We start from the raw sequence: 9,834 nt of genomic DNA, 5'->3' as shown, positions 1-9,834 counted from the left end.
AGTGAGAAATGTGAGAAATGCGGAGAGAATTCGCATTTTCCATGCCCGAGGTTTTGTCGCGAAACTAGCGAATCAATTAATAAGTCCGCAGATATCAATAAAAAGAGAGACAGTGAGAAATGCGGAGAGAATTCGCATTTTCCATGCCCGAGGTTTTGTCGCGAAACTAGCGAATCAATTAATAAGTCCGCAATTTGCGCTGATATCAATACGGAATGTCTGCCCGCAGGATGCTTGCAAGACTTTCCGATCGCCTTCACGATAATATCGATTATCTTTATACTATAGAGGAACGCAATTAATGGTATAATTAATCGGAATAATCGTATCTCTCAAAAGAGAGATAGAGAGACGCGCACGATAAAATTTCATCTAATAAATTAAGATTTTTACGAGATGAATGTACATACATGTTTCGGCGAATAGCCTTCTCAGGAAGGACACGTCAGAATCGTTCATACGATCCAAGAAGGCAACCATAATTCTCCTCATGTTTCGCGCGCTTATAAAATATCACATCAAACCGCATAAGTAGATGCAGAAGATGTCGAAACAGGAAAATCCGTACCATATTTAATGACTTTGAATCTTCTTACCGGAATATCAGAGCGACATAATAAAGCAACTGGTGACATCTCGGTGAAACTTTCAACGAGTTTCCATTCGAACAAAAAAAAAAAAAAAAAAAAGAACAGAGAGATACCGGGAATCTGTGTTTTCCACGCCTGAGGTTGTTTTCGAATGAGCGATTTATTCGTGCCAGCGGGGACAATATTAAAACGTCAAGCGAATTTCTCTTTCTTCGTTGTCGGACACTTATAATGCCCATGCAAGATGCCCCAGAAGGCGTCAGTGGTTTTTGCATTATAAGCGTCCAAGGATGAAGAGGTTCTGGCAAATTAAGACAGCCTTGTTCTTAAGTCACTTTCAAATGAAGTTTAACAGGGTTTTAATTTCGAACGTAGTTGCTAAGATAATTAATGTTAAAATTAAGATATTGTGTGTATGTGAAAGAATATTGCAACCAAATAATTAAAAAAAAAAAAAAAATATCAATCTCATATGTCAGGTCATTAATCAAGTCATATACATGAATAAAAGAAGTGATCGTTGTCCTGCGATATATAAACAGTATGTATTGAGATTAGCGCACTTTACATATTTTGATATATATGATGCTGTTACGTTATTCTCTTTTAAATAATGATATGTGCATATTAAGCATTACGGGGGAAAAGATGATAATTAGCATTAAAATTTTGATTCTGGAAAGTCGCAAAACTATAAACATGAACTTTCTCTCTTTAACGAGCGATAACGCGCATCTATTTCGCGCGCGCGATCGGAGATTTTTTAATTATCTTAAAGTAATTATGGCAGTCAAAATTTTATTATTTTTCCATGCTATCTTATAAATATGGAAATCTTCGGATGGGACTCTCAGGACAGACTTATACTTCCTTATCGCTGTCATCTTGTCAAAATATGCTAAATATATTCCGGGAGGAGACAAGTTTATTTAATCCACAGCTCGTCATTCAACGCGATGCGCAGTGAGATACAACGGCGATGTAACATCATCAAGAACTATAGTCTTGATTTGCACTCAGGCAAATGTATACATTATAAACACATTTTAAACTTTAATAACGTAGCACGCGCATGTATCATCGTGCACAATTATAAATAAAATACTCATTGTGCGAGTGTTGGCAATATTATCGCATGACAAAAATATCTCGCGGATTAATTTTCGAGGATAATTACAATTAAACCCGGAAGAGAGTGTTACCGCGCGAAAACTATCTTCAGCTACCCTTACAGTATATCTAATCCTAGGAAACCCCCGTTCGCCTTTCTCTCTCTCTTTCCGAATCGCGGCTGGTAGGGATAAAACGCGATCGCGACGCGTTAAATGTCCCCTCGGTGAAGTCACGCACGCACTCACGCATCTAAAGAACTAGGCGGGAGGAGAGGAAAGGAAGGAAGGGGGGGGGGGACGTAGAGGACGCGTGCGTGATGGAGAAAGAGAACAGTGTTGAGAAGGGATATGTAGAGAAAGAGAAGGAGAAGAAAAGAGAGAGAGAGAGAGAGAGAGAGAGAGAAGGCGAGAATGGCAGAGAGAAAGAGAGAGATAAAAACGTCTAAGCTCTGATCTACCTGAACGAAGCTACCAGTGGTCGTCGTCTCTCTACGGGCGACACACGGGGGTAACCCGTACACTCGCGTGGCCCGTCCGCGGCGGCGGCGCACGCATACAAAGTAACACGCGCGTAAGACGACAGAGCGCAACGCGCTATCGCGCTCGTATGGCGGCGATCGAGAGCACGCGCACGAGAGAGAGGTCAGATAGAGCCGCGTGTATAGAGTGGGGAAGAAGGCGGGTCTGCGGCGCGACACGCATACACAAGAGTACGTACACAGAGAGCATACACGGCGACACGCGTGTTGGCATACGCGCGCACACACGCGCGCCACCGCCCCGGGACCGCGCGAGCAAAGCTCACACTTACCTGACAAGATGTAAGTTCAGAAACTGGAAGGTGCCACTTCTGCACAGTCCAATACAAGACACCGAACCGGAAAGTTCGTCCGAAAATTAGTCGACGCGCGTGACGACACCTCCGCTCGTAGCACTGCGGCGGGACTAAGTGTGTTGTTGGTGGCGATGGTGGTTGTTTGATCGTGCGGGACCGGAGGAAGAAGCGGAGGAAAAAAAAGAAGGAAGAGGAAAGAGAAGAAGAGGACAGCGGAGAGGAGCGCGACGACTCGCCTCCGCTGGTCGAAGGTGGAGAAACTGGAGGTGGAAGAGGAAGAGGCGGACGAGGAGGAGGAGGAGGAGGAGGAGGAGGAAGGAGGAAAAGGAGAAGGCGACGGCGGTGGAGGAAAAGAAGAAAACGAGGAAAGACGGAGGATGAGGTGGACGGCGAAGGTGGAGGCGCGATAACGAAATGACCGGAGATACGTGAAAACGCGCCGAGACACGGAGAGTGACGGTGTCGAGGTAGAGAAAAGTGCGTCAACGGTGCAAAGAGGAAGAAAATACGGAGGGTTTTATTATATTCGCCGGACGAGCGAAATTAAACCGAGTTCCGATCGCGAGTGATACCGTAGTGCCACTGTATATCTTCTTCGTGTTTTTCATCCTCCGTTTCATTCATCTTATCGATCGCGAACGATCTCGTTCATATTTACGATGGTGTTTTGCGTGGCGCCGTCGTCGTTGGCCGCAATGATCACGACGATGACGACGATAAAGATGATGGAGACGAGAGCGATCATCGAGAGGCATCGTATACGTATTGGATGATTATCATATTAATGAATGCACGTCGCTAGTCGACCAGCCAGTCCGCAGGATCGTCGACAAGGAGGAGCTTTCGCGAGTTCGCAAGCTCGAAAATCCGTCGCTGATTATCTCGCGATTCTACGCGAGGATCGAGAAACTTTTGATCGCGTGAAGACGATATTACGATCGAAAACGAAGAAACAGAAAAGTGAGTGCGTGATTCCCTAGCTCCTAGGTTTTCGCAACTTGTGCTATCAGACTCGTGCAGCGCGACTCGGAGTATCGTCCACTCGGATATCCGGCAGGATACGTCCAAGGATCTCGACTTATTACGCCTGTAGCTGGACGTGTCACGTTGACAGCACTCGCCCGATAAAGCGCACCCCGTGAGTCTTTACCTTCGATTGAATTGGGATTTCGATGGGCGCATGCGTAGGCGCACCGGATTTCTCTTTCGATAGGGCCATGCCGGGTATATTGGTATCGGGAATAAATTAACGGCTCGCACGAACGAGCGTCTAGAACAGAGATCGAGAGAAACCGGTACAATTTCGATGAGTTTATATATAGATTCCGAGATATCGTTGGCATGCGAAAATAAATAAAATATGCCTAATCATTAGGCGTATTAATGATAATAACAACGCGCGTCAGTCGAATTAATTCTGTGTCACTAGAATAAATATGATACCGATATACTTTAACGGAAAATCAGATAATAATTACAAAAAAAAAAGTGTTACGAGAGTGACAAGTTATTTAATAAATTAAATGTAAAAAAGATTGCGCTCAAAGAGATAAATGACAATTATCAATTATATGAAAAATATTGCGGCATTGCAGGTATACCTCAAAGTAAAGAATTGATCTGGTTATATCATATCTTTCCGCATCTAAAAGTGAAAATTAAACTCGTCACAATTATATTGATTTCGCGGTGATTGCAATGCGAGTAGTAGTCATGCGTTTCGATCGACCTTGAGGTTCGTATAGACTCTTTTCGGACGGCGATATCGGGACAGCATTCCTTTTGATGTTTTGCAATCCAGTCTATAATGCATGATCGACAATCTATTGCCTGCGGTAAAAGCATAGCAAACCCGTATAGTATTCGATAAATATGATAAGCTGGTAAAAGAATAAGATTTAAAGGTATAGAGAGATAAACAGAAAAAGAGTTATAGTTTGATCATTCAACGAATATTACAGGAGTAAAGTAATTTATCAACGCTATTATAAGCTATACTTTCTATATGTGATATTAAGTATATATTTTTGATTATAATAAACAAATTTTAATTGATATAATAAAAAATATAAGGAAACAATCGCGATAAAAAGTTCGCTAAAACCAATGATTCATAAATATGAATATCATTCTGGCATACGACTGAATTATTAGACTGTTAGGTTAAATTTTAAAATTCAAATGGTTAGACATGAATATATATCGTAAATTCCATAATTTTAATTGGGATTAATATTATCCATAATAAATCTTTGATTATAGAAGAACTGACTAATATGCAAATTTCATTATTGCACGCGGAATGAATATTGATGACAATTCTCTGTCATCTTTAACCTTGCTATGTGAGAGAAACATCATACGGATGATTATTTTCTTCAAATTCTTTAACATCAAAAGCGTTTCTCTGGAAAAGAGAATTTTTAATCGATACTCCGATACTTTATCACCGACTGTCTCGAATATAGCCGTGTATCACATCGGCATGTCCTTAATTTTCTCGTTACATGATCAGCATTTTTCCATAGTAATAATTTTAAAGCGAATAGTTATCAAGTCATTAAGCAAACAGACCGGCGCGTAACGAGGAACGGTACGTTTCCCAACAACGATAGTTGATAATGTCTAATTACGAATACCGCATTTGCATCGATGTGTTTATCTCACTCTATCAGTCTTTCTCGCAATAATATTTCTACGCGAGAGATGACGAGTCGCGCAATAAAGACGCCGCGTAAATGAACGAATGAGGAAACACCGAGTAAAGTGAGCGCGCTGTTTTACGTCATCGAGAGTCGCGGTGCAGATTGTCTACGATTTTATAGCGCGTCTCTATCATGCTAAAATATTTATTTCACGCTGTGCCGTATCGTATTTCTCGGTGTTTGACAACTGCTCGTCGACACTTCGCGATTTTTCTGTCCGCGCGCGGATGACCCTACCGTTTAATGCTTATGCGAAACGTCCAGCCCGACGCTAAAACGTCGGAATGGGGTCCGAATTTCCCATGGACTGCGCGCCTAATTATGTGTCCATGGGACACTCGTTCCATTATGGCAGCGAGCATTGCTGGTTACCCCTTTTATGCTAAGTGAGAGCGAACCAATGGATGACCCTCCGAAACGGGGTGACCATCCGCACTTGGACGGTCGCTCCCGGACACGCCGGACACTTCCCGCGATCATCCCCGTACCCACAAAGCTTCTTTCGCGCCTTTCACTATATAGGGTGACCCTCGAAATCGCGTTGGACAACACACCGGACAGTCTCTATACGATCGGCCTTGCCGTGCTCTTGCCCGAGGATTATGCGTTGAACCTGATACGGTATTTAATACGCTATTTTATTTATTTGAAGTTGGTAGTGTCCTTCTTCTTGAATATCACGAATATAAATAGTCGTAATTATCGCGCTTATTATCGCTGTAATGATACCTACTTGTAATAATAAAACAAAATAATATAATTGCCGATTCGAATATTACCAATATAATAATATTCGGATAAAGTTCCGAATAGGTGAACCCTCCGATTTTTTTGAAACTATACTATTTTTTGTATTTTTCTTACATCAATATTTATCGAAATAATATTTAAAAAGTTATATTTTTTCAGTTTTTTTGTTTTGACCTTGAAAATGACCTTGTCGCAAATTTTCATTATCATATTCGTAATCAGCGTTCAAAAATACAAAAAATAGTGTAGTTTCAAAAAAATCGGAGGGTTCACCTATTCGGAACTCCACCCTAATATTCTATATATAATGCAATTATTATTGATATTTATAAAACATGCAAGATATTGATAGCATCTAATGCATGAAATAACTATAGTTTTAATTTGCGCGTTATCAATATTATTTGCCCATATTATCGATCTAATCGTCATATGTAAATGTACTAATAATACAGACAGCATAATTTCATAACACTGGATTCAACAAAATAGCAATAAGGAAAATCATGCTTCAGATTTTAAATTGATTTATAAATCGCGATATGCGCAAAAACGTAAATTGCTTCGGTGGACGGTGTAGCTCTCTGAATTTTAGATTTCATAATGGCAACCTGTCGCGCTTGCACATTCGCGATGCAAATACGATCCAATTTTCTAAAGATCGTATACGAAGAGCACGTTGGCGAGCGCCGGCCTCTCGCAAGGCCGATGAACACCGGCGTTGTAGACCCCGAAAGCCGGGCAAGTCAGTCATGCAGGAAAGTTTAATGACTACTAATGGGGCACCCTGTATGCAGGTAAACGCGCAAGGTCCCACAAGTCGGCGAACGTCCGTTGAAGCCTCGAGCGATCTCTCAGCGACGGTAATTCGTGATTCCATTGCGGAAACACGCACGCGGAGATACGATATAGGGAAAACAAAAAATCGAGAATACACAATAAGGAAACGACGAGATCGACGACGACAAATCGCCGTCATTTTTACGATCGATATCGTTACCCGAACCCTACTAAAATAATCGATAACTCCGAAAAGCCGGCGTTACCGTATATCGCGTGCTCTTTTAATGCAGCTATAAAATCGTTCCGAGATTGACTATTCTTAACATGATAATAATGTAATTATCGTAATTATTGCGTAAGATATCCGGTCGATATTGGAATCGCGAGCTTACTATTATTATTGGCGACAGTACAGAGATGTGGGAGAACAACTCTGCCCTTCACCGCGATAACTCGATCGATAGTTTCACGAATAATATCGTTGGACTCCGTGCCGAGACACGCGACAATCAACGCGTCGATTCTTGCACCAGTCAGTGTCGGTGTCCATCGACGGTGACACGGTGCGATTGGACACATTAGTGCAGCTTATCGCGACCAGATCCGTGTTTCGTGAAAGCGGCCGGAGAAAAAATTTATAATTAGCGCGGCGCGCGTGAATAGGCGCCTGGTGTCGTGTCGCTTATCGCGAATAATAGTGATACATAAATAATCGATCGTGACGCTTACTCAGTAGCGTGTTAATTTACCGTTCTCGAGCGCGGGAAAGAAATCCGGCGGCGCAAGAATACCGTAAAGCCAGGATTGGCAAAATTCCACATTTTTGAATAGAATCCATGCCAGTAATAAAAACTAATATTTTCTGAAAAAAAAATTGGCAAGAACTTTAATTCTGTTATCATTACATTTTTCTTATTAAACTAAAAATTAATATAAAATTTAGTAACATTTATATCTCTCTAAAGTTCCATTCGATAAAGTCCGGGATAGTAAAAACTGGGATATACCATGATTTTTTCCATTCATTGGACTTTTTCGGTCAACCCTCCGTAAAACACGAACGCCGAGATCGTAAAGAGAGACCGTCGTATTTCACGCTGTAATTAAGTAACCGAGCAAAATGAAAAGCTGCGACGTAATTGAAACGGCCGCGACGCTTCGAGCAAATTTTAACGTCCATGCTGAATGATACATCGCGAAACGAAACTTTTTCCCCTGTAAATCAATCACGATAACACACTCCACGTGAAATGTTCGATAATGATAATAATATGATATATCAATATAGAACGAAATGTGAAAAAATTTATACATGCATACAATAATTATTAATAATAATAAATTGCACACAATTAACGGGAAAAGATAATGCAAAATTATACACACATAAGTCTTAGAGTTTTCTCCTCGTGCAGAGATGATAATTACGGAAACACATTTGTTTCTGAAAACAGACAATTCTTCGTATTAAACGTAACAATAAGCGGTCGAAGCATTACGAAATAAGTGCTGGCACGCATCGGAAATCGGAGCGACTTTGACTGCGCGTGCGTTTGATTTCGATATGCAAATTAACACGCCCTTTCGCTCGCTGCGAGAGTAAATTAATTCTCGGTGCGTTCCTTCCGCCTCTCGGCGGTCCAGCCGTTGTTCCGGCGTGAGACAGTCGCCAATTTGATTTGCGCTAATAACACGATCGTTAGCCCACGGCGGGAATTAGCGATGACTGGGGCTTGCTGTAACCTCGCTTCTTCGCTTTTCTCGTCGGCGCTACAATGCCAATAATAGCATGCCATTTTCGTTGAATGGCTAGAAAGGGGAAGAGGTAAAGAGCGTAGAGGTAAAAGCACACCCGTCGCGCATTGTCGAGAGCGCTCACTACTTAGTGCCAGGTTCGCACTTACTTCTTTGTCTCTCTTTCTCTCTCTAGTGTTTCCTTATGTTACATCAAAGTAACACTCTTCGGAGTCCTCCTTGTAAAGACCGACGTCGCGACAATGCAAATAATAAATATAAACCGCGCCGAGCTCGCAAATGAGAAGTGGTCGACGATCTTAACGGAATAGAAAATTGAGAAAATGGAGCCGAGAGTAAAAGGCAAAAATTCCTCAAATAATTTCGTAATGTCAAAGTATTAAATCATAAGACCTATTAGTATTAAACAGTAATACTTGATTAAATCGTACTTCGTAATATCTGTGGCAATTTTAAGTGTGACGTTTACGATCCTTTCTACTGTACCTTAACGTCGCGCGATTAAACAATATAAGAATAGACACGTTTAATTCAACGCGAGCATAGAACGGACAAGGCGGTTTTACGATCGAGTTATATATCGACCGGGGCTCGTAATTCAGCGTCGACCGGACAAAATCGAGCGTAGCCAGAAATCAACGGCCGCATCACAGCCGTTGCATATGCGCGATGCGTTATACTGACGCTGTCACGGTAATTACCTCTTGTCTCTCTTCTTGCCGCGCGTATACGGTTGCCTAGAAAATTGCGTTAATACCATCGCTCTCACCCTTTTTTTCCCTATCTTACGCCATTCGCCTTACGTGTTCGCATCTTTTCTCGCACGTCCCCTTTCCTTCGCGAACGCCCAATATAAGCGCTTTTCATGCACGACGAGTGATTATGCGCTACCTTTAGCTACACCTTGTCTTACTGGCGCGGAGTTTCTCGCGGTTATCGCATCCCGATGTGGAAAAAGATGGGCGCGGAGAGTGTGAAAGGGACGAGATGAAAGATAGACATGCGCAGTAGAGAAAGGGACCGTTAGACAGACGAAGAGATATGGGCGGGAAACGGCAGAAATTGATATTTTTCCTTCTCGAGTATGAAGAAAAAACCGTCTTTAACGAGGAATGATTTGTCGGGACGTTTTGAATGATCGCAGCCGCGACGCGCGTCTGATAGCCGTGATATACGACCGTCGTCATGTTTTATGTACGCACCAATCGTCGGTATGTGTGGACGGCTATTTAGAAAAGCCTGCTCTAAAATTTTACAATTCTTGGAAATATAAATATTAGCGAGAAAGTACGTTTTTCTTTTTT

General features: G+C 41.9%; 1 protein-coding gene and 1 long non-coding RNA gene across 2 annotated transcripts in view; one reads left to right on the top strand and one right to left on the bottom strand.

Annotated features, from left to right (window-relative positions):
* LOC115241355 overlaps positions 1 to 2,804 on the bottom strand; it is a 94,432-nt gene extending 91,628 nt beyond the window's left edge. Inside the window, exon 1 of the long non-coding RNA XR_003884890.1 lies at positions 2,514 to 2,804. This is a non-coding gene — a long non-coding RNA (uncharacterized LOC115241355). The remainder of the gene's footprint in view (positions 1 to 2,513) is intronic.
* The window catches only part of LOC115241354 (protein grainyhead), a 149,861-nt gene that overhangs the window by 69,665 nt on the left and 70,362 nt on the right, over positions 1 to 9,834 (top strand).

This window comes from Formica exsecta, unplaced genomic scaffold, assembly GCF_003651465.1.
Source record: "Formica exsecta isolate Colony F162 unplaced genomic scaffold, ASM365146v1 scaffold48, whole genome shotgun sequence".
NCBI classification, from domain to species: domain Eukaryota; kingdom Metazoa; phylum Arthropoda; class Insecta; order Hymenoptera; family Formicidae; genus Formica; species Formica exsecta.
The sequence above is the reverse complement of the archived record's forward strand: the minus strand, read 5'-3'. Positions and strand labels throughout refer to the sequence as shown.